Raw genomic sequence first — 22,184 nt, forward strand, 5'->3', positions numbered from 1 at the left:
GGTGTGTAAAAAGAGAAGAAAACAGACTTGAATCATAAAGATCTGAGTCACAGATACGTGCGTATAGTGGCAGTGACTCGTGACCTGTTATGCAGCTTGTGCAGACAGCTGTATTAATTAAAGTGTCAAATGAAGTGTATCAGCTCTGTCAGATGCACATGAGACAAACAACTGAAAAAGGCAGCTGAAACGCCTCCTGTTCAGCCAAGTCTTTAGCCAGGCTTTTGGGGCACCCGCTGTGCCACAGTTGATTAATCAATAGGAAGAAGGACAGATAAAGATTTGACAATAAAGTTGATAATCATTCAAGTCATTTATCAAATAAAAATGCTCAACTTTTGCTGGTACAAGCTTGTTAACAGTGACTCTTTGCTGATTTCTATATGTTATATAATCAGAAATTTTAAAAATCTTTAGCTTTTACCCTTAAAGGAACAGTGTGGGATTTGGACGCCATCTAGCAGTGAGATTTGCAGATTGCAACCAGCTGAAAATTCTCCCATGTGCCAGGCGTGAACTCCCAGTTGGAATTCCTTCAGTGTTCACTGTTCAGAAGGTTTTTACTCAGACACAAATTAGCTGAATTATCCATTATCCAGTTCTGTTCTTCAAAACAAACAAACAATCCCAGGGATTTAAACCAGTAAAATCATTGAAGATAGCTGTTTGATGTCCATGTTTTTCCTGTGCCATTTGGCTTGTTTTAGAGGGACTGCTAACTAAGGTGGCTGATGTGAAAATGTAAATGGTCCTATCTAAAGCCATCATTTTGTTTGTCTGTTCAAGGCTACTTTAGAAGCATGGCAGTGCAACATAATAATCTCCTTGGACAAGGATCTGCTCCCCACGCTGATATAAACGGCTCGCTCCACATCCCCCCACAGACTGTGAGATTTTAGCAAACTTAAACGTCTAGTGCAAGTTACACTGTTTGACAAGGATGTAATAAACTCGGGTATAACATCAAGTTTGATGTATGCAGACTGTTTGATGACAACGCCTACTGAATCACAGGCTTCAATGTACAACCATCAGCGTCAATACACAAGAACAAAACATCATCAGCGTGCGTCATCCATCTAAGCTGCTGTAGTGGTAAGAGAAAAATTAAAACAAATATGCCATAGTGGTATTTAGGAGTGTCAAATAAAGGTAGGCCGTAAAAGCTGCCACAGTCAGATGCTTATCCCAGATTTCTGACACTGTCAGAATTGTATCCAAGGGTCCACCGTTTTAGAGCCACCACCATAGACATTGCTACATTTCTTTCACGTTGGTCAGCCCAAAATCGCTAAGTGGCTTTAAAGACACAGTGTGTATGATTTGGACACCATCTAGTCATAAGCTCTGCAAATTGCAACCAGCTGAAACTTCTCCCATGTGCCAATAGTGAACTCCTGGTCAGAAGTCTTTGTGTTCATTGTTTAGAAAGTTTTAACCAGGAGATGAATTATCTGCAGGGGTCTCTTCTTTTCCATAACAAATGCACCCATTACAGACAGGTTACTACACCAGCACCTGCTAAAGTGTGCTCACCTTTTTTCTTCTGATAACTTCAGATCATGTCGTTCAGGAGGTTTAAGTGGGAGCCAAATAATCTGCATAAGTATCTTCCTCTGCAAGACAAAAACACAGAACAAGAAAGTTCCACATTAAAAAAACCCGTTTTTTTCTGACGCTGTTAACTAAATCCAAGAATGCCCGTATCTAGAGCCAGTGTTTGGTTTGTCCGTTATGGGCTATTGTATTAACGTGGCAATCAACGTGGACGAGGATCCACCCCGTATGCGGATATAAACCACTTATTCTAAGGTGAGGAAACCACAACAATCCTTATTTTCACGTTTACTGATGATTTACTGTTTTCTCATTTTATATTCCATTTCTGCCAATATATACCCTAAATCCTATAATCTGTACCCTTTAGCATGTTATTAATATAACTATATTTGAATTTCAGTGGACAAGGAGCTTTCACACAAGCACCATGTCAGGCCGTGTCCAACGTGCTCATGTGGAGAAAAGAATTATACTGTTCATAATAGGGCTGGCCATTAATTCAATGTTATCATTTACCGACTCTCAGTGGAGTTGTGTTGTGGGAATATGATAATATTGTGCTATCACTTCACATTATTGCCTTGAACATCAGCTTAGCCCACAGCACTAGTTCATAACACTGTAAAGCCTTTCATACAAAGTTGATGAACCTACAGTACAAGCAAACGTAACCTGATTTTAGTTTGATAAAATCACTTGTAAGGATATCTTAATGCATTGTGAAGTTAATACATAGAGTTCTTTGATGTATTACTGATGTCTTTACCCTATGTGTTATAGAAGTATTAGATTACAGATATGGGCTTCAAACAATGTGATACTGCAGTTACTTGTCTGACCGCAGCTTACGTGCCAAACAAGACTCACACTGCGAGACACCGTCTCAACTTGTCTGGCTCGGGAGGCTATCACTGTGCAGCCGATTTTAACTAACGGCTACGTAGATGTTCCATAAGGACATTTACAAGGACAAGCACTTGACTACGGCTGCAAGGAAAAGCATTTCTACATTTGTCTAAGAGTCCTTGCAATAAGTCATCATTCTTTCGGTCTGAGCAAATCCTTTGACACAAGGTGATGTTGGTTTTCCTTCCCCCCCATTTAGCCCAGAGCAGTGGATCCCACAGACACTGAGGATATGTGTGGGCATGTTTCACTGTGACAGCTCCATCTGGACTCATCAGACGAATTTTCTAATGATCACAGAGCCGGATTCCCTCTCAAGGACCCCTCCTTATTGAGCACTGACCAGTGTCTACTTCACTATGCCTTTAATCATGATTTTCTCCTTTTTTGATTTGTAACTTTATCATCTCCAGCCGTGAGGCCGAGGGATGTTAGACCTATATATCAGGGGAGTTTCAGTGTTTCATCTTAATCTCTGTGAAATGTACACGACAGGATATTTTTCCCCCAGTCTGTCTGTCTGTGTGTGTGGGCGGTGGCTGTGCCGTTTGATTGAGATATGCGACAGCAGCACTGGTTTTGGTGGCCCATTAGATGAGTGTCCTTGGGCTCCTGGGCTTTTCTCATCACTCTTGGGTGCTTGGCTGTCCCTGGGCGTTGTGAGTGGTGCGGGTCCCTGCTTGGTTCCATTACTTATGACTCTGTCAGTCTGTCAGGGTCCTCCACCTGTGCTATTCAGCCTGCTACACTGAACGTCAGTACAATGTGCAGCAAAAGATAACAACAGCTGTTGACAGAAAAACACAGGGTCGCCTCACTTTGATTTGACATCTAGGACTGGAGAGACCTAAGTGATGACACCTGAGCGCCAGTACAGTCAACACACCAGCCTCAACAAACAGTAGCTGTCACACTGCATTACGCATAGCCTCATTTGGACAATCAGTCTTCTCTGTTTCAGGAGCAAAACTACCAAACTGTGTCTACCAACTGAATTGAGAATGCAACACGACTTTAATTTTTTACATTAAATCATGCCTAAAGGAGAAAATCAATGTTATCACACCTAAGGGCTCATGAATGCTAAATTTGTATATGGACACTTCTGTCCATACTCTGTTAATTTCATCTGTATACGTGCACGCTTTCTGAAAGCTTACAGATACGGATGACAGCAGCAGATGAGTAGTAACACTAGAAATCACAGGGGCAGTGTAGCATAGTTGAATCAGGATTTGCCCATAGGAGACAACAAAGACACTTAAAAAATGACTGAATGGAATAATATGGTAATAGAGTAAAAGATTAGTAATAGTAATAGAATAAGAAGAATTCTCATTTGTCACAATGTATTCAATAGCCTCACAGACCAGTGCCATCTACAACTCTGCCTCTGTTAATTAAAAGGTACAGTATTATGACCTCACTGTCTCCTTGTTAGTTGTCTGAAACTTTTGACTCTGCCCTCTAGTGCCATGTATTAGCTGTTTTCATGCCAACATAAAAGACGTATGGAAGTATAGGGGCAGCAAAATTTACAACAATTGAAACTGATATATCCTTTTTCATACATACGTGGTGAATATTTCATTTCATGTATTGTTTTGCACAGAAGAAAAAAAATAGTCAGATACACAATTACATCTTTCACTCAGAAAGACTAAAAAACAAGTTGTGCTAGTGAGGTAAGAAACCCATAAAGGGCTTATAATGCAACCTCACGACATCAAAATATTTTAATCATAGCACAGAAGAAACAAATGAGCTCTAACTCATTTCCACATAGCTCTGCGTACGTATGCAAGTCAACCAGAAGTCAATTTTTTCATATGCAAACCTCTGTGATTTGCTATGTGTTTGCAAATTTCCACCTTCTATGTTTTTAGGTTCAAAATTTACCTCAAATAAGTTTTTCAATATATTTGATGTATATTCCTGAAAGACTGTATGTGCTGATCCATTAATTAGCTTAATTAGCTAAATGGGGCACTAATAACACTGTAGACATTCCTGTATTTCGTGTGGTTGTATTCTGTGTTTTTATTTGTGGATGTGTCTCGTGGAAGTATTTGTGGTATTTCTGTGAAAGCACTTGTGGAGGCATTTTCGTTCACTGTTGCAAATTAGCATTTTGGTAAAAACACAATGCATCTGGTTCTTGTGCATTAATGTACAACTCTAATGCTACAATGATTTTTAAAAAAAAAGCATTTTTAAAAAAAACACTGCATGATCACTGCACATTTTTTCCAATAAAGTTATATGTAGAAGCTATATTTTACTATTTCCACAAATTAAAGCATTTTCTTACAATAGGCAGCATTTATTTGGATTTTATTTGACTCTAGGAAGCCCTGTGTTGGCTAAATTGCTGACCCAAACAGGCTAGGACCAAGAGAATGATGCGACTAATGGATAGTGATCTGACAGGTCTCAGGCCTTTGACAGGCGCACGGCTGGGTTTGAATGATTGTTCTGACCTGGCCATCCATCAGTCAGAATGTGTCAGTGCAGAAGCTCTTTCCACAGAGGGACAGCCCTGACCTGGAGGGAGGGAGTTACTGTATCCCTTCTACCACCGGCCTCATAAGACAGTCACATCTCCATACCACTGGGGAAAGAAGACGTCCAGCCGAGCTGGGAGAATAGGTGTCCCTGCTGGATTCTAATTTGAGATTTTCGAGTGGCTGTGGATGAAGGATGCCCTCGCAACAGAGAGCACATCTTGTATAAAGAATGACGCAGACAGGTAATTTGACAAGCCCAGTGCAAACAAAAGTGACACTGTAAGTTCAGTTAATATATTCATGTTATAAATGTCTTCTATGAAAACAGCTTTGTAATGTTGATGCATTTATTTATATGATGAATCATGCCACCATCAGCTCAGAGAGTTCAGGAAAATTACATCTGCACAAGTCAAGACGCAGTAGGCTGCATGCAAATGAAACAAGGGGTATTAATCAATACTGTATTTCCCCCCACTAAGTGAAGCGTTAACTATTGCACTATTTCAGGAACACGGCATTTGAATGAATATTTGATTAAGCTGGAGCAGAATACATGCATGTTTGACAAGAAAAATCCATCACATTTTTTGGTTAATGCAAATGGCATTTACACCGCTATTAATGGGGGGGGGGGGGTGTTTCTGTGTACGACAGCACAGCGACTTTCAAGCGAGAATCACATTAACATGTTGTTTTTTGATATGTGTGCATGATATGCCTGTTGACATGAAAATGTGATTAGAAGAACAACAGGGAACTCAACAGTGTTTAGTAGAGTGTGGGGTTAAAGAGAGGACAGAAAATGAGCGCTACAAAGAAAAATAAGAAATACTTCAGACCGTGGATGAACTCCAAGCCCCATTTTTGTTGGCCTTCCATGTTGCCATGGTGACCTTAACATGTCGAGCAGCCTTGCCGTCAATACGCCGTAAATTAATAACTCGGTAATTGTTTGTAAAGAGTGACTGAAGGAGAATGGTTGAATGTTAAATGAGTTGGCTGCGGTCTCTAAGTACCCAGATGGCTCGTGTGTATTAATAGGGGATCAACTGACAAAGCACATCAAGGGCCCTATTTTTGAAACGGTGAATGCCACATAAAGCAGGTTTTCAGGCAGACAAAGATTTATTTTCATTGGCCACCTACAATTATTATTATCTTTCTGTGATCACTGTTAATTTCACTGTGACAAAACATCTCTCCTTCTGTCCTCAAAGATTCATTTCATATTGTTAGTTACTGTAGTTGGTAAGTTTCATAAAAAATATTTTTGTCATATTTTCTGAAACTGTAACTATATTCACACAGCACAAAATGAGACAGATAATTCCACTGGCGTCACCACACGTGAACGAAAACAACCAATCAGAGCCGAGGAGTCTCTCATGCAGCTGTCAATCATGTCAATCACTGCACATGAACTGTGGTCAAACTGTCAAACTCTGCAGCACTGATCAAATACAAAGCCTGCTCTCAGAAAAACTGACCACATAGGTTGACTGTGAATGCAGCATAATACTACCAGATGACAACGACATTAAAGAACGTTATGTGACCAGGGTTGCAACGGTATGAGATTTTGATGCTTTTTGCTTAGAATAACAGTTAGGGTAAAAAAGAAAAAGGCACAAATATCAAGGTTACATGCACTTAAAACACTCAACTTTAAGACATTAGAAAATAGTTAAAAATGCATCTCTAATTTTGCTTCAGCCAACCTGCAACACTTGTGAGGCAATAAATAAACAATACAGCAATAGAATCTTGATTCATATTTGATCAGCACTGCCTAGTTTTTGCAGTTTGACCACACACAAACAGTCATTGAGATGATTGACAGCTGCATAAAAGACTACTTGGCTCTGATACGTTGTTTCAGTGCACCGTGTTACATTCTAGCGAAGAGGAAGAGGCAGAAAATGGGTTTTTGTTTCACACACTGTCTCATGTACTTCTTTCAGAATATAGTGATAGGTTCATCAAATGTGACACAAAATGTTATTAAATAAACTGTACAAACTGTAACACAGATTGCATGGCACACATTACCATCTGTGGATGTGTGTAAAAAAAAAAAACCCATAGGACCCAACCGTGTAAAGAAGAGCAAAAATGAGGGTATCTTGTACAGAGATACAGTATAAAATCCTATCGGTTTTCATAAGGTCTCTGAGTCAGTTTAATTCGTGATCAAATGAAAAAAAGATGCGTTAAAATGCCTGTCAGACATTTGTTATTTATGTTATGATTCATTCATAATGTATGAGGTGATGAAAATGAAAATGTCAGACTGAGACACAAGCCTCTGTGTAAAAAAGGTAATACAGCTCTTAGTGAAACAGGCAGTCATTTGTATGAATATGAGTGTGAGCGTGTGAGTGTGTGCACGTGACAACACTAATACACATCTTTATCTAGGACAAAATGTTGTAAGATACAATTCCTGTCATGTAAACTGTGAGTAAATACACAAATCAAAGCCTTAAATGTGTGTAGCCATAATATGTGATGGTGTCATTTCAAAGCACGGTGTTGTGCAGGGGTTGAATTCACTTCAATATGTATGTATGTGTATGTATGTCTGTGGTTTGCAGACAGAATAAAACAACAGATTAGGAATCTTATTCTGCGTAGACTTTTAAACAACACAGAAATGGAGTCTGGCCTTTCTGAAGTCTGGAGTTTTTGCCCACCAACAGCTCAAAAACGCAGTTTTTGAGCTGTTGATGGGCAGAAATTTGAAATTGGGGCAATTAGGAAGAGCTGAAGTGGACAGGCCATAAGAGAAGCTATCATGGCTGAGTGCTGAAACCTGAGAGACCTGTCAATTAAAGTAAACACACTTTGGAACATGCCCTTTAGAGCTTTAAAGTCAGTCATCAAGATACACATTAAAAAGAGGTAAAATTAGCCATCTATCAAATCCATCAAAATTGTTACATGAACAGTTGTGAGTCTGTCCCAAAATTATAGGATACTTTTGTAATAATATGTTTTAAATTTCCATTAGAGCCCTGACACACCAAGCCGACAGTCAGTGGTCAGTACACCGGTTGTACTGGACGGCTCATGTTGACTGTTTTTAGGGAATTCAGCATGTTAAATCAGTGGCGCCCAAGCAAAGCCTGTCGCAGAGTGAAATAACTCTGATAAGCAGTTCAGATCAGTTTACAAGAAGAGAGACAGAAGTGAGGAAAGTAAACGGTCTGTAAATGGTTATGATTCACTTGCGTATGATAAATAACCTTATCTCTTCTTTTAACATCAGGTTGTTAATGTGTTAACTGGCTACCTAGCTTCTTGAATCCCTACTTTCAGTCTTTTGGTTTCCCTTTTTGAGTGACGAATACAGATTAACACCGCCTGCTGGTACAGTTATTTCCTCTCACACAGGTGCAGAATGCAGAACGCTAATTGCCCTACTGGCTATAGCCTTTGTAGCATGTTGAAGTAGGCTTGGACAGTATCGCAGTATTGCACTGTCACAGTATCACAGTATACCAGGGTATTTGGAAATTCCACAGGTGTATTTCAAATGCCGACATAAATAGAAACACTCATCTGTAATAAAAGCACTGTATATAGTGCACAGTACGCACCACCAAAACTTTCAATAATTTGGATTAATTCCATGACTTTTCCAGGCCTGGAACATGTGATTGTGAAATTTCATGACTTTCCATGTCCGTGGGAACCCTGTATGATGAGTTAACAAGTCAATAAAGCCTCGTCAGTCTTCTTTTACCAAGAGAAACTTGAATTGCAAATGTGTACAGTTGTATTACTCTGTTTTATAAGGAAATAGGTGTGAGAATATTGCTTTACTTTTCTTTTCCTTCTTGCGCTTACATCGTTCGCCCAGTGAAATTTCAGGAAGGTATGAAATATTACATACCACCCAAGCCTATGTTCAAGCGCAATTTTTTGGCTCACCACTTGTTCTTTGATGTCAGTTTGGTGAGTTTGGGCCTTTAGAAAACAAAATCTTAAGGCATCTTAACTATTTGCTTCAGTACAATGAAATTTTTCAAGTAGCTTAGAGACGCTCTCAATGCAGATATTAAGTTAGTGCATGAAGTACTGATAAAGCCCTACACTGGACTTTAAGAGGCATAATACAAGGCTCTCAGAAATATTTAAGTTCCTTCATTTCCAAGCCATGATGAGCCAAACACAAAGTAACACTTATGTAACCTGGATTCAACATTCAGCCATATTCTTCCCACGACGAGTGCGGCTCCTCAGTTAGCTTAATCGGGATTGATGGTACAGCACATTGGGTCTAAATTTAGTCTCTCCAAGAACATTCCTCTCCTTGCCGTTGCTGTGGGGCGAAGCTGAGGTTTTCAGATCCTCCACGGTCACACGCACACGATGAGAGGCAGTGGAGCTGAAATGCACTCCTATGTCACACTCTGCCCTCCTCCCCTCTCTCCCCACCATGCCACACTCCCTGTTTTTTTTCCCTCTCCCTCCCTTTATCTCTCCATGCACTGGGATTTTGTGGATCACTTACTCAGGGAAAACCCCCTGAGGAAACAGGATTCTGTGTTCAGAGGTCCAATTTCTAAAATCCACTCTTATACGGATCAGCTGAAATGTAAAGCGCAAATCAAACTGGATCATTAATAGCTGAGACTTGCTAATTCTCAGTTTGAGACATCATATGTTCATGAAAAACAGTTAAAACCCAGCGCATTCTTCAACATGGGTATTTCATGCTGCATAGCTTTAGCGGCACTCTAGGGAGATATTCTCTTTTTTTAATTTGCATCTGTGCCTCTGTAAAAATTGCAAAAATATATATATAAAAAAAAAGACCTCAAAGAACCTTCAGGCGAGCCATTATTATTTTGCCATGATTTGATTTTCGAGACAGAAAAAGTAGCGAAAGCCATCTCATTACAGTACGCATTCTACATTTAAATGTGCCTCTGGCCTATAGACTAACTAGCAGCAGTGGCAGTTGTTCTGTCATTGTAGCGTGGCCATGGTATCAGCAAACCTTTAAATCAAAACCTAATGTACAGTAACTTCTTGTCTGTTTTCAAAGGAGAATTTGTTACATTACAAGTTTTCACTCCTAACTACTCACTAAGTACATTGGAGTAGCAATTCCTAAAGCACTGCAGAGCCAAAATTATGATTTTGTCACTTAGGTGTTAACTATAAATCTGATCTCCAGTTATTTGATAATTGATCAATTGGTTTGATGCATAATTGTAGGAAATTAAAGTCAACATTTTCTGATTCTAGCTTCTTAAATGTTCATATTTTCTGGTTTCTTTTAGGGATGGAGAAATATTTTTACATGACAATATAATATCAATACATGGACGCAAAGTATTGTTTTTTTATTTAAAAAGGATCAATATCACAACTACAAATAAAACTTTGGATGATCTACTATGTTATTAAATACATTGCATTCAAAATCCACTAGATAATTTTTTCTGCAAAAAAATTGTTCAGGTATAATTGATCTTATAAGATAAAACAGATGTTGACAAAGTTTTTACTTTGGTGACATGATTTGCAGTTAAAAAGAGTAATCAATTGCACTATATCACAATACTCAGATTGTAACATTTCTTTTTAAATCGCAATAATATTGTATCATGACTTACAGCACGTATTGTGATTATATCATATAATGGGGCCTCTGGTGATTCCCACCTCTAGTTTCTTTACTCCTCTATGACAGGAAACTAAATATCTTGGACAAAGCAATACTTTCGAAGAAGCCATCTTGGATATTTTTCACCATTTTCTGACATCTTATAGACCAAAAATTTAATTCATTAATCATGAACACAATAAACAGATTAATCAACATGGAAATAATCATAAGTTGCGGCCTTAGAGCAATGCCCCAATGGCGACAGGTAACATTTAATGTGCGCAAACCAAAACTGTCAGGGACCGGGACCTGAATGAGGCTGGGTCCAAATTATTAAGATTCAAAAATGTTGGGTAGGATTTCTGTTGTATCTCTGCAGGTTTGGAGTTGCTGTGTCTATATCGGAGTGGCACTGAGCAGACTGCATCATGGTCATTGTTGGAGTTTTTTTGACACACGGAAAAACAACATGTGTTCCTGCTCTTTACGACCATGGCTGCTCATTAATTGGTGGCCCGTCATGCTGCTGCCAGCGCTGGTGTCCTGTCTCTTTTTGCTTTTGTTTGGGTTGAACACATTTGGAATCAGACTTATTTGGAAGAGTCTGGGTGTCTACAGCTGTCCAACATTGAATTTTGGATCAGGTCTGGTATGAAAAGTCATATTTTCTGTGGTAAAGGAGGATTGCAGTCAAGGATAATGGTTACCAGGTTTACCAGTGTTTGCAAGAGAAAGGAACAATGGTCCTCACTATTAAAGTTAAACGCCCAACCCCAACTTTATTTTTCTTTACTCTGAATAAGAATGGCAACCAACTTCCTACTTTGGCAGCGAATGCACACACAAGTTGTTTAAAGCTTCTTAAATAAACAACAGTGCTGGGTTTTTTTTCTTGGAGAGGACAGTCTCAATATTGAATATGATTTATTTCCCATAAAACATCAGGCGCAGACAAAGTGTTTTTAAATTCAGCTGGCAAGAAAGAGATACTGTGTGTTGAGAAACGATGGAGTCTGCTCAGTAATAAGCTCTGAAAGTGGTATCCAGTGTTCTCTTTCAATAACAAAGTGCCTCTTGGAAAATTAAAATCTGGCACATGTAAAATGGATTTTGTTTTGATCCATATCCTTTAAAATCTACAATGCAGAGGATTAAAAAGTGAATGTAATTAGGCAGCCGTTTCTATAAAGAACACTCTGATCAGCTGTTCATTCTTTTCTGGGTGCATTTTTGTAACATTTTAACATCTTTTTTTAATTCACACATTTTGAAGATGATAAAAATATTTTTTAAAATAGTATGAGATGTGTCCAACACATAGTATTTTCTGTATGTTTTATGTTTCCTGATGCAATAGGATTAGAAGATGCTTTTGCAAGCAGTAGTTTCTAACTAAAACCACAAAATGACAACTAGTAAAACACCGACTTTCATGCCTGCAAGGTAACACACATGTACAGTATGTTGACAGAAGGGAGTGAGTGTTAGTTTTGGAGTGCTTGTTAGTTTCCCCAGGAGGAATATAAAGTGCAGCAGGACCAGTAGTACCCCTTTAGCTGTCATGGTGACATTAGTATCCTTCCATATATAATCCCATTTTAATCCCAGTCCCATCAAAACATGTCCTAAGGCAACAATTACAATATTATGATTTCTTTTAATCCACGGAGGTTTTATATTGGTAAAACTTTCCCAGAGCCTAGAAAAAGGAGTTTTATGTGCATTACATGATTCGAATTTTAAGTCTAGGGACCAAACAGGAAAAGACGGTACTGGTAAAAGTCCATAAAGTCAAATTCCCATAATATTTAATAATAATTTTATAATAATAATATTCCCAAATACAAATTTATCTTTCAAATAGCCTTCTAGAATAGAACATCAATTGTTTATTACACCCACTAGACACATGTTGCAGCAATAAAAATGACTGTAGTGAGATAAACTGATAGAAAGCTTAAACTTATTAGATAAAACAGATGCTGACAAAGTTCCTGAATTTGTGGATGGACAAAAGGTAATAAATCCTAATATGTCACAGTACGTCTTATTGCAATACTTAGCATATTATGAAATGTTAATTATCGCAATATTATTGTATTGCCACATTAGTATTGTGATAAAATTGTATAGGTGGCCTCTGGTGATTCCCACCCCGAACATGAATATAAAGTAAATAAATAGACAGCTTTGCTATTTTCTGAATTTTATTGACTGTTTGGAAATACATTATAGCTGTTTCATTACGGGGGCATTATGTCACATTATCGTTATCAATCAACACAACAATGGAGGCTATAACTACAGGAGCTTTCTTTGTATGCATTTTTTTCCCATTTCCATCATTCAGCCATAACTGACTGAGGAACACCAGGTTTCACTGCTGCATCTCACTGGCTCATTTATGTCAGTCTGTCATAAGTTTCGAGGAGACTACATTTTTCATTGAGTGAAAATGACTATTTTTTCTGTCATGATTTCAATGTGCACGTAGCACCAGCCTCAGGTAGCAAGCTGGAAGCAGACAGGTTACCGCAGGGCAAAGTATCATGGGAGTAAAGTAAAGTTTAAAAAAAAGTAAAAAGAGAAAGAACTGCTGTAGTTTTCAAACATGTTTTCATATGTTTTTATGTATGAAACAACCCAAAATGAACACTGTAAGCTGACTACTTGATTCCTATAAGAAAATGATTACACAGGATTTGTGTAGGAATGAGTCGGTCTAAAGCTTTTTGATTCATATAAGCTGTTTCCACTGTACATCCATTCAATTTTATGCTGAATACAAAGGGCGGTCATATCGAATGCCAGTGGCGGTAATTTGCTGTAATAGCATTTTGCCAACAGAATACAAGAAGAAGACCTTATGCACATGTAAACAATGTGAGTCTCAAAGCGTTAATTAATAGAATACATTCACTATAGTGTTTGTTGAGCCTTCAGGATGCACAGAAGGCATTTGGGTGAGAAATATTGAATGTAAATAAAACTGCGTTTGTTTACAATGAGAACTCCACAGGGTACCTTTAAAAAATAAACTTAGCGATCCCTTTGAAGAATGTGACACTTGGAGCAGTATGATTAAAAATAAATCCATATTCTATTCTTGTGTTTCTAATCTGGGGATATAATCATTATTTGCTTTTCATTTCGAAAAAAGATAAAATAACCAAGAGAGGATCTTATTATCTTGTCTTCTAAGCAAACCTCACTGAGGTTTTATAGACCAAGGTTATTAGCTATGATGAGGTTACTTTAAATAAAAAAAAACAGGATATATTGTTTTTGAAATATTCAGTCATGTTAGATTTTCCCCATAAAATTCAATACGTAGACAGAACAGTTTTGGGAGGAAAATGTTTAATTATACCCTTTTTCAAATTATATTTTGCAAGCAATTAGGCTCATCCACTACTCTTGAATGCAAATTTAAAACAACTTCTCATTAACCAGTTTAATGATAATTTCTCTGGGGTCATAAGGCCAACGCTCCTGATCTCACAGTGAATATAAATACCAGTGGAGGGGCTAATCAATGATAAATTAATGCATAAACGACTTAATAGCTCATTTCCAGTGTGGAGGCTACATTTCATCCTGGTGTACTGTATGTCTTTGTCAAAAAAAAAAAGATATCTGTTACGCACATACATGCTGCCACCTTAACACACACACACACACACACACACACACACACACACACACACACACACACACACACACACACACACACACACACACACACACACACACACACACACACACCCCTGCTGTTTCATCTCGGGATGTTTCTCTGCTGATAGACCAAATACGTTATGTTCTATTGTATGATGCAGCATCCCAGAGGCTGCTAGTCAAGGTTATTGATCAACACTCACCTCCATAATTGCATTGCCGTCAATTTAATTTGCAGTTAAGCTCCTCATTAATTACCCTGCTTTTCATCCTGGGCATAGCGATTAATCTCTTAGTCTTTGATCTATTTAATATGCCTTGTGGACTAGACTTGACATCTTCTCGAGTCGTCCGAATGCATTCGGAAGTCCACTAACTTGTTTGGATGGACTCGGGGAAGAGAAACGTACGCAAGCAGAATGCTGTGTATATTTGGAGGAAAAAAAGAGAATACTTCTGATTGAGAGATCACTGAACTCCGACAGCAAAAAATGCCCCAGTGTTTATCTGTAAACTGGCATTTACTAAACAAAGTCACAAGAGCGTGGAATTCTTCTGAAATTGAGATTTTCTTTGAGATGTGTCACACTTGAGGGAGGAGGAAAATGTACAAAAATTAGTCTGGTCTCTGTCCAACCTTTCTCGTGCCAAATCTGAAAGCATCTACACATCATTTTGAAAACTAATCTTGAGTGCCTTATCCACGGTGAAAACTGACTTTCAAACTCAATCTCCCGAGCAATCAATCTTCCCCTGGCAGGGTAAGTCTGTCGAAACTGGGAGCTGTGACTATGAAGAAAGTAACATTTCAATTTCTCTCTTCAACTCTTAGTGGCACCCAGCATATGTTAGCCTTGGCACTGGATGGAGCCACTTCGAACGGGCGACAGGGGTGTTCTTGTGGAAGGAAATGAAAAAAATTAAATCTGAGCTCTCTCAAACAGGTAGATGAGAAAAGAGATACTATATGTGAAGGTTGCAATGGCCATGAGTTTACAAGAGGTGTCTGTGACTGAACATGGGGCGTCATGTTACCTGGAATAACTAAGAAAGGAATTAAAAGTGTTAGTGGTTTGAATGAATGGCCCTGTATATATAATTGCATCTCTAGCTTGATAAGAGAAAATACCTCACAGTGTTCAGCGTCTCTCAGTTCTGATTCATGACGCCTCAGGCCACCAGAAAATCAGAAAATCTGATGAAAATGTCATGCTAACCTGAGTCTTGACAGCAGCTTCATGATAAGTTACTCAGTCATGTCTTAATAGTTTCTGGAATAGAGGGGGCGGATTTCATCAGAGGCGGCACTGGAAAACCTTGGAGAGGCAACTTTAAGACCAACTTTTATATCATCTTCCAGAGCTTTTCTGCAACTTTCATGGCCAAGTCTTTAATGGCCACCTCACAGAGAAAGATGTGAACCTCTGTGACATTGGATTTTTAATCAATTGCTTCCATGTTTTGAGTTTCAATTATAGTAATTATAGTAAAAAGGTTCAACCAAACTAACCAAAACCCAAAATAACCCTTCTGTTTTCATTCCATTAAGGGCAATTCAGACTGAATATAAAATAAAATTAGTAAAAATAAAACAATATTTCTAATATTAATACTAATGCTACTTCTACTACTACTAGTACTACTACTAACACTAATAATAATAAATAATAATAATAATAAAAGTCTTCATCATAATAATTCGGTAATAATATGATACCGTGATACCATAAAACCTCAATATTTCCTGAGATGGTTATTGCACTGTGAAAATCTCACACCACTGCAACCCTAAATATAAGTAATAGTTCGCCTGACATCACCATACCAAACTACAAATGCAAGTTAGTGTGTAATTTCTTAGTTCATTTTCAATTTCACAAAGGAGTTATTAACAGCCATAGACCAATATGCCCAGGGACACCATTGGACAGGCCCGCAACCAATCAATGCAACCACAGGTGATTTAAAGCTAAGCGATGGACAAATATAAACAGACTGTATCGTGCAGAGAAGAGCTATGATAGTGTAGCATTAATACATCTGTGATGAATCTTGCCATTCTTTTCTTGGTTGTTCTAAAATGCCACAATGACACTCAGCTAAATGCTCATCGTAGTGTCCCCGACGAGCCAAAATGACATCATCACGTATTTTGTGTAAAGCACAAACACTTCGCAAGTTGAAAGTCATCATATGAAACACATCCCATATTAGATCAATGGATTGGCCAAAAGTGGAGCAATTCAGCTGGAAAACTATATTTCATTTATTATCATTATTGAAGAATTATTGAAGAAAGAATTCCGAATAATTTTCCAGTTCTGGTTTCTTACATGTGAAGATTTGCATCTATAATCTCTTATTTATATTGTTGTTGACCACATATAATTTTGTTTTTTTACAGTTGGTCTGATAAAATAAGCAATGGACTTGAATGGCACTTTTTTCTATTTTTGTCATTTTATGGACCAAATTATTAATCGAAAAAGCAGCTGATAACAGTCATTAGTTATATCCCTAAGATTTTCAGTAATAGTAAAAACATAATGTATTATGTTCATGTATATATAATGTATAATTGTTAATAATCAAAATCAAAATCAACTATGATGGTGCGCACCCAGGGTCTGTAGCTTTTTTGCTGTGTAAGGCTGAATTAGTCAGCTCTGGTTAGCTATCCTTGGTGATTGGCCAAATGTCAAGCAAAAGAGCAAAAGAAAACCCCTTCCAGTATATCCATCTCAAAGGAGTGACAAAAATCAATGGGTGAGATGCTTATCAGGAGCATGTTAATAATTAATTGCAAGCCCATGGCAGGTGTATAATTGATCAAGGGGTGATAAGTTGTGGTGATAAATATTTCAACGGTGGCTGAGAGAGAAAGCAGGAGCCCTCTCTTGTCAACAGACCCCAAGCGTTCTCAACAGGAGACTGGTCTTACTGGGTCTCCCCAGTTGTGCAGTCATTTTCTCTGAGTGCCTGTGTGCTGATGGTACTTCCCAGAGATGATGGAGACGGCTCCCATGGTGAAGATCAAAGGGCCGGAACATGCGCAGGCTAGCTAACAGTGTATTGTTAAGGTCTATGGATCAACTCTGACATCCCAAGGGCCAGACCCTTGGAATTGGTCAGGCTTCAGGGGGGTTTACTTCAAGTGGACACACTGGTAAGAGATAGCAGTCATTTGTAAGGGATGGATTGTGACTCTCTATTACTCACTGGATGTGTTTTCTGTTCTGTGTGGGGAGTTCATAACGGGTAAATAATGGGTATACAACCTGTGTGATCTTACAAGGCCATAGTGAGGGAGAAAAAAACCTCAATATTCTTTATATAAAGCTCTATTATGAGACTTAGGACCATTTGGGGCCACAAACACTAAAGCCACTTGCAGGTCCCATGCCTTTCCTTGCATGTCTTGCAATACTGTCAAGGGACTATGAAAGGCCACTTTCCCTCTGCATGCGTGAGTATAGTCACCAGCAAGCTAGCTTTGCCATCAGCCCTGAATTCAGCATAGATAAAAGTGATTCCCATATGGGTGGAAAGCCTCAAGCCTCTTTCACCTCTGAGCATCAGTGATTCTGATTGTGTGTGGTCATAAGTGTGCTCAACCTAACAGTAATGCAAGAGAGTACACCTGTACATACATGCAACAGAGTTAAAATGTTCAAGCCCTGGTAGCCAGTAAACACAAGATTTTCAAGGGGGTTAAGTGAGTATCTAAAATATATATTAATTTTTTTTCTAAGATAGTATGACTCCTGGGCTTGCTGTAGCACCAAAAGCTAAGCTGTGACTAAAAGACTGTAATTAATAACACAAAAAAATATATATTTTTTTTTACTTTGACAAGACTGTATTAAGTGTGGCATGACCACATCACAGCTAATACCATATCAACTTAATCCAGCCCATTCTCATTCCCAACTTTGCAAAAGCACGCACATCCAGGCATAAAAAAAGCCTAGGTGCTAGACAAGAGATAATACAAAGAAAAAACAAAGTCTACACACTACAATATGCTCCCATGAATACTTAATATAATAACCTACAAAGCGATGTTTCATGCTACATGCTCTTCATCAGATGTTTTGCCTATGTTTTAAAATTATTTTGAAAAAGGCTGTATGCATCTAACAAGCAGAAACTGTTCACTTCCCATAAAAATTGTTTGAAAAAATGTATTTTGAAAAGACACAATGCAGGTAACAGGCGTAAATTGACACGCTGTCGCAAAACATCAACAACATACACAGGAGGATACCTAGTGGCTCATACACTGACGTGGAAGTACACTGACCAAGCTGTGATATTTGAGTTGAGATGATCTATCAGTATCAGCAGTACTGATTAGATCAGTGCATCCCTGTCCACAGGTCCAAAATTTTAGATCAAGCACTTAAACAGAGGTGTAGAAAACCTGCACAAACTCAGCGTGTATGAATTCATTTTAAGACAAGAGATTCAATCTAAATGAGCCCCAAGGGCAGACAGATGCAAACCAAAAAGATCAGACAATAATTAGACACGATCTAGATTCCAACTTAAGTACCACGTTGGGTTTTATAGGACCTTAGTGGGCCTTGAAGGACTTCTAATCTTGCAAGGTTTCCCATAGCGATGTACTGCAGATGTGAGCTACCTTGCCAGAAACACAGATCACTTCCACTAAATGCAAGTGCATTGTTCTGAAATAAACTTTTTTTGTACTGGAACCCAGCAAATTTGATCAGATATGTATTAATGTATGAGGTAACTGAATTAACATTCCTTAACAGGATACAGTTTTCAACGGGCGCTCAAATCTCCCTGCACATTTATCAGCTCAGATCTGCTGGATGAATTTTCACCGGCTATAGGGCTGCTGCACGAAAATCATCCACCACCACCGATACATGAAGAATAGAAGCAGACTGAAAGAGAGAGCTGCCCCTCTGTGTCTTCGATCAAACAGTAAACCTAGGCATTGTTAAAGATTAAACCAAGATTCTAGCACTGTATTTCTCGCCTAAAATGTCTTCAGAAACATATTTTAGTGCACTGTTTGTCTGTAATACAAGATTTTTTTTAAAAAAAGAGCAAAGTGGACACCATACTATTTCTGTAATGTAAAAATAAATGCTGAATGTACTGAGATCAAACAGTAAAAAAAAGCAGTACTGATAAAATATGAACCAGGAATCTATTACTATGTTGCCTATTTCTTACCTCAAATGTCTTCAGAAACACGTTTTAGTGCAGTTTGTCTATAATACAAGAATTAGTTAAAACTGTAAACTCCAAGTAGTACTGTTTAAATGTGAACCAAGATTCTGTCACTACATTGCCTACTTCTTGCCTAAAATGTTTCCAGGAATGTACTGTAGTGCACTGTTTAACTATAATTTGAGATGTTTGTTGCCAGCTGACTGCCATATTGTTTTCTTTGTCAACAGTAATGGTTGTAGGTTTTGCCATAGCTCCTTTTCTCAGTTTTCTCTGGCCATAGAGCATATAATTTTAATGTAGTTGCATTTTTCTACATATACAACCAATTTTTATGAAAGGACAATCTTCACAACAGTGAAATCATACTAATTGATGATCTACTGAGTGTGAATAAAATACATTAGGTCTTAGTGACTTGATCATTTGTTAATGGTGAGCATGGGACTTGGTGATACATCCTGTATGAATTTCTGCATTAAATCACCTTGAGTAATGCATTAGCTAAGCATTATTTAAGTATATGATTTTTACCCTTATTACAAAGAAAAATCAAATGTGTTTTTTACAGATTAAAATAGAGCAATATGTACAGTACTCAAGAAAAACTGATAACTGAGCACATCACAAATGCATCAAACAGTAAACATATAAATGATCTTTTCAGTACAGAACTGGAATGATGGCCCTCATTTGTTTGTTTCCACTGCCCTTAATTGTTGCAAATAGGACACATGACATGTCTCATTATAGATGATTAATTGCCATTAGACAGTGAACTATGGTGTGAATGTGAGAGACAAATGAAAAAAGATAATCGTCATAGCACCTGCAAAAGCCTGCGCTTTATATGTGGGAGTGCATAAATATTTATTTTTTATTGAATTAAATTTTAACACCTTTATCCATCGCCAGTGCTCATCAACTACAAAAACTATGAATATTCATCGCAGTGCATCTTGAGTGAACAGAATTTAATTCATAAAGTTGTTTCTGAAATTTCCATTTTGATTAGTTCACACTGAACTTAACAGGGAGAACAGCAGCGGCAATGCAATTCGTTAACATGGAGATGAAATTAAATGAATATCATATCGAAGCAGGAAAGAGAACATTATATCTCAGAAGTACTTTTTTTCACACTGTTCATTTTGGGGAGAAAAGGAAGCTTTCAAAATTTAAAAAGTAATTACGTAATATGAGATTACATAACCAGTTAGATTAATGTCCTTGTGAGCAATTGTTTTGTATAAAAACATGTACCTTTCTTCATCACAAAATTAAAATAAAATTCCTCACACTTGCCCTGATGTGAGACCTAAATACTTCATACAGCACCATGCTGACCTCTGACAGAGCAAACTAATCCCTCATTGTTACCGGATTTACAAAGTAAATGCACTGCTTTCAACTTCAGCTGGAGCATTCATTGAATGAATCATCCTTCATGAATTAAACAAATATAAAACAAACACTCATAATTAGGAGCCTGAATAACCATAGATTGAACCTGAACGTCTACTTAATGTTTGTTTTTTAATCAGAATACATTAACAATGATCGGCTTTCTTTAGCTTAAAATCTCTGTGGGGGACGGGAACGTCAAATAAAAAAGCAGAGGGGATTCTTTTTCACTGGGAGACAAACAAAACTTGAAAAAGAAAAAGAAAAAAACACAAGGCAACCCAGATGTTACACAAGCCGAGTTATCTTATTTGGTTCATGCGTTCTAAAAAAGACTATTTGGCTGGTAATGAAGCACAGGATGAGTAAAAGCCGTTTTTCCAAACAAAATATATCTCTCTTTGCACAGACTTTGTTAATGGATGCTGTGACTTTTGCTAAGTCTTTTTAAAAGCACGTCTTTAGGGAGGTTTTGAATAACCTCAGAAAAGTCAAGGTCACTTACGTATAATAAATACAATACAGCTTTGAATTGTGAGTATAAAATGTTTATCTTTTAATGGTGTGTCTATTATAACTTCTGAAGTCTGTATTATCCAGTGCAGTCACACCAGCTCCTCTTCAGTCCTCCCATAGCACAGTCAAGTCCAGGGTATTCATCTTACATGTCAATAGTTTAAAATGCCTCAGGAGGACACAGAAAAGATGCTGACTATGTAAGGAGAGGAGAACCTTGGGAATCAAGTGCAGTATATAATTCTTTATGGCAAGTATTCTTTATGAAACATCACCTCAAATCAAACATAATGGCAAACTATTAAAATTAAGATGAAATTCTAGCCACAGTCACATGCTCTGATTAATCACCCCCATATATTCACAACTCTCAAAGCATAAAATCTTTCAGATATAGCTAAAACCTGCACAGCTTTCAGATACCACTGGATTAATTTCATATTCTAATCTGCGGAGTTGAGCATCAAGGCTAAGAATCGCTGGCTGTCTCCGGCTCTCTGCCCACATTTGAATGACCCCCCACTGTGTAAGAGAGGATTAAACTGTAATATGAATCCTTTATTCTCCCTTTAGTCAATTCAACTCAATTATGCCCAACCTGGGCAAATTTTTTTTATGTTATAATATAATTGAGAGATCATAACTCAGCTGGGAGACGCAGATGGAGATTGTGAAGTACCTGACCTTACCTGATGCCTATTGACAGAGCTCCCTTTTTAAGATTGAATTATGGCTTTGCCATTTGTGCCTTGGATCCCATTTTCTAGAGCCATGGGCCATATGTT

At 37.9% G+C, this 22,184-nt stretch overlaps 1 long non-coding RNA gene across 1 annotated transcript in view; it reads right to left on the minus strand.

Annotated features, from left to right (window-relative positions):
- The window catches only part of LOC148188127 (uncharacterized), a 203,616-nt gene that overhangs the window by 94,280 nt on the left and 87,152 nt on the right, over nucleotides 1–22,184 (minus strand). Inside the window, exon 3 of the long non-coding RNA XR_015778207.1 lies at nucleotides 1,537–1,616. This is a non-coding gene — a long non-coding RNA (uncharacterized LOC148188127). The remainder of the gene's footprint in view (nucleotides 1–1,536; nucleotides 1,617–22,184) is intronic.

This window comes from Plectropomus leopardus, chromosome 12 (assembly GCF_026936395.1).
Source record: "Plectropomus leopardus strain MGB_pleo_1.0 chromosome 12, ASM2693639v1, whole genome shotgun sequence".
Classification (NCBI taxonomy): domain Eukaryota; kingdom Metazoa; phylum Chordata; class Actinopteri; order Perciformes; family Serranidae; genus Plectropomus; species Plectropomus leopardus.